At 29.0% G+C, this 3,851-nt stretch overlaps 1 long non-coding RNA gene across 1 annotated transcript in view; it reads left to right on the top strand.

The window, feature by feature from the left end:
- The first annotated feature begins 1,148 nt into the window (after positions 1-1,148).
- LOC126902201 (uncharacterized) overlaps positions 1,149-3,851 on the top strand; it is a 7,538-nt gene continuing 4,835 nt past the window's right edge. The window contains exons 1-7 of the long non-coding RNA XR_007703170.1: positions 1,149-1,470; positions 1,539-1,627; positions 1,742-1,885; positions 2,200-2,267; positions 2,385-2,473; positions 3,022-3,093; positions 3,370-3,449. This is a non-coding gene — a long non-coding RNA (uncharacterized LOC126902201). The remainder of the gene's footprint in view (positions 1,471-1,538; positions 1,628-1,741; positions 1,886-2,199; positions 2,268-2,384; positions 2,474-3,021; positions 3,094-3,369; positions 3,450-3,851) is intronic.

Here is a 3,851-nt window from a genome sequence, read left to right as displayed (position 1 = left end):
AAATTTGACCTCTGGACTTGTCTTCATGGTGAAAATGACTACCGTATGCAAAAATATGCTGTTTTTTTGAAAAAATTCTTGTTATTATATTTTACATTTTTTAACATCATGATGCTATAACTTTTTAAAAAATGCATGAATCAATTCTATTTTTCAACAATAAATACTTTATATAAACTTTNTTTTCAACAATAAATACTTTATATAAACTTTTTTCATTCGACGTCCTTTTTTTTTAAATCGGACATTTTCCCTTTATACAGGGGGGGTGCAAAGTTTTTAAAATGCGTATAGAAACCCAACCAAACCCAACCCANTCTCCATCAGTACATACAAATGACTCTACAGCTAGTGACAACACCAGTGTAAATAGTAGTATTGCTCTTAACCCAGAACCAACCAAACAATTGGTAAAATCTTTAAAAGGATTAGACTTAAGTTTAAACTATGACCAACCTCCTGTACAACCAAATATAATAACAGTCTGAACGTTTTTAACAGTTAAATTTAAATTTATTTAATTAACTAATTATACATAATTAGTTCAAAACTATGGATTACTCTATTTTTTAATATTTAAAATCTTTATTACCTATCTATTATAATTAATATGAATATTTTAAGCTATACACTATAATAATAATAATACTATAATTTTATTAAAAAAATGGTATGGGGAAGGGGGGAAAATGAGGAATATTATTTGCAGTTAAAACCTATAATTTTAAATCTACTGTTGCCCATACCAAAATTTAGTCCTAGAACCGCGCCTGCGCTATATACTATTTTCTCATCTCTCGTCTCTCGTCTCTCGCTACATACTAAAATCGTAAGCCCATCAAATAAGGTCTACCTGGAAGAGATTTTGCGTTTTTTCCGCTTTAAAATTCACGTTTTTCTCTTTTCGCCGCCTTTTCGGTACCGTTCGACGACGCTTATCGTTACGCGTCTTTTCCTACCTTCGTTAGAATTTTTCGCCTTCAACGTTTTCTTAAATTCGCGAAAAACGCTATTTCCTGGAACGGAAAACGACGCGAAATAAGGGAGCGCGCCTCTCACTCGGCCCGTCGCGTTCCCGCCGTTTCGTCGTTATCAGCGCGTCCGACGTCCGAACGCGTGTTCGTTATGACCATCGCACCGCNCACCATCGCGCCGCCGTTTTGTGCGTCGTCGTTTATTCTGTCGTTATTTCAATATTGCGTATTGACCGTATCCGTTTATTTAATGTGATTTTGTAAATTTTCTACTTCTATGGCGATTATATTATTAATTGTCGATATTGTGACAGTCTCATTTTATTTTGTGATTTTTACACGGCGCCGTTTGTCGTGTGCCCGGAGGACTGCTTCGATAACGAGAGTGCCGGCTCTAACGATCTCTGACAAACGGATTTATCAAACGGATAACGCGTTTTTTTTTCGTTAAAAAACACGACAAAAAACCCGTGCGTTTGACGTTTTCACAACAATTGTAATTCATATATAATTTCAAAATCGTTGTAACGCCAGTATTAATCGATTTGATTTTGTAATTTTCAGAAGGAGTTTGTTGTATCCCGAGGAATGTTTCAATAACGGCTCGCCCCGTAGGCCAATCGGTTCTAATGGATAACGGATTTATTGCACCGGTAATTCATTTTTTTTTTTTTTTTTTTTACAATATTAGTCGGTCAGTAATTAATATAGTTTTTAAATAAATGGTAATGGCACCGATAAATTAATTTTCGTCTTGTAATTTTTAGACTCGCGTCCGTTGTGCCCATACGAATACGCTGGAAATCGCTGATGGTTTTAGTTTTTTATTACGAGGGCAATTCAAATTTACACCGAACCCTAACCGACCCGAAGAGTGCTGGCTCTAATTCATAATCGGTTGTATTGCACGGGTAACCGATTTTTACTTATTTTATTTGAAATAAATTTGCTCGCTTTAATTATAATTCGAATAATTATTAGGTATTTCATTTATTATTGATGACTCTTTATGATTGTTTCTTATTGAAATAATTTATTGACAATTTCACAGCAATCGTAATAATAATAATAATAATAATAATAATAATGTTGTTGTTATATTATATTATGGTAATGGCAATTTTTAGATTGTATCTGTTGTGCCCGGATAACCGAGCTGTAATAATATATTGTAGATATATTATGGTGATGGCAGTTTTAGTTAATTCGATTTTATAATTTTCAGATGGTATCCGTTGTGCTCTGATGACTGTGCTGGAGATTGTTGTTGATAGTTTTAGATTTATTGCACAGGTAATTCTTTTGTTAAAAAAAAGAATATTTATTTTTTATATAATATATTTAATTTAATATATTATATTATATTATATATTATGGCAGTATTAATTAATTTGATTTTGTAATTTTTAGAATGAGTTGGTTGTATCCTGAGGAATGCTTCAATAATGACTCTGCCCGTAGGCCAATCGGTTCTAATGGATAACGGATTTATTACAAGGGTAATTCGTTTTAATTTCTTTAAAAAAAATTATTTATTACTGACTTTTCTTAAAGTAAAGTTTATCTTTTTATATTGTAATTATTAAATTGTGGTAATAACGATTTTCTTTTTTAAATTATTGATATAACTATGGTAATGGAAGTAAAAATTAATTTGATTTTGTAATTTTTTTAAAAATAATCTTTGTTATTCACTCTTCTTAAATTACAGTTAATCTTTTTACATTGTAATCGATTTACTTTGCATATTTCAATCATTAGGTCGATTTGTATTTCATTTATTGGTGTGCAATATGTACTACTACATCAGTCTATATAATCTCTTCCTCTATATATATATCTCCCTCTGTATATATACATTTTTTTTTAAATTTTTTGTTTGCCAGTACTACATTTATATTTCTGATTCTCTTTTTGATTTTTTTCTTATTGTAATGTGTTATTGACAATTTCATAACAATTGCAATAATAATATTGTAGAAATATTATTATTATTATTATATTATGGTGATGGCTGTTTTCATCAATTTGATTTTGTAATTTTTAGACGGTATCTGTTGTGCCACGATAACTAAGCTAGAGATTGATGGCAGTCATCGCTATTGAATTTATTGCAAAGGTAATTAATTTTCATTTGTTAAAAAAAATTTATTCCTATTGACTTTTTTCAAAATAGACTTCATATTTATACATTTTAATCATTAGTTTGATTTGTGTATTATTTATTGGTGCAATATGTACTACTACATCAGTCTATACAATACAATCTATATATATATATATACATTTTTTATTACTATTATTTTTTCACAGCAATTACAATAAAATGATTGTAGATTATATAATATATTATGGTAATGGCTATATTAATTTAATTTGTTTTTGTAATTTTTAGACTGTGCTACCATTGTAGTTCCAGGATAAAGACTGACCTAGAGATTCATGGCAGTCATCGCTATTGAATTTATTGCAAAGGTAATTAATTTTCATTAGTTAAAAAAAATTTATTGCTATTGACTTTTCTTAAAATAGAGTTCATCCTTTTGCATTTTAATCCATTTCTTTAGCATATGTTAATCATTATGTGGATTTGTATTTTGTTAATTGGTGAAGCAATATGTTCTTCATCAGTCTATACAGGGTGGCCCACCACTCACTGACAACTTAAATAACTTTTGATCCAGTTAATATTTTTAGCTGATTTTTTTTTTAAATATTAGTTAGACGTTAGGTCTATAGCTATATCTCAATAATTAATTTTTTTACATTTTATTAAAAATATTAATTATTTTTAAATTTTAAATAAAATGTAAAAAAAAAATCTAAGATAGCTATTTTGTAGAGTAGAATTTAAGAAAAATTTTAGTAAAAAAATAT

This window comes from Daktulosphaira vitifoliae, unplaced genomic scaffold, assembly GCF_025091365.1.
Source record: "Daktulosphaira vitifoliae isolate Bord-2020 unplaced genomic scaffold, ASM2509136v1 Scaffold_3, whole genome shotgun sequence".
NCBI classification, from domain to species: Eukaryota; Metazoa; Arthropoda; class Insecta; order Hemiptera; family Phylloxeridae; genus Daktulosphaira; species Daktulosphaira vitifoliae.
The sequence above is the reverse complement of the archived record's forward strand: the minus strand, read 5'-3'. Positions and strand labels throughout refer to the sequence as shown.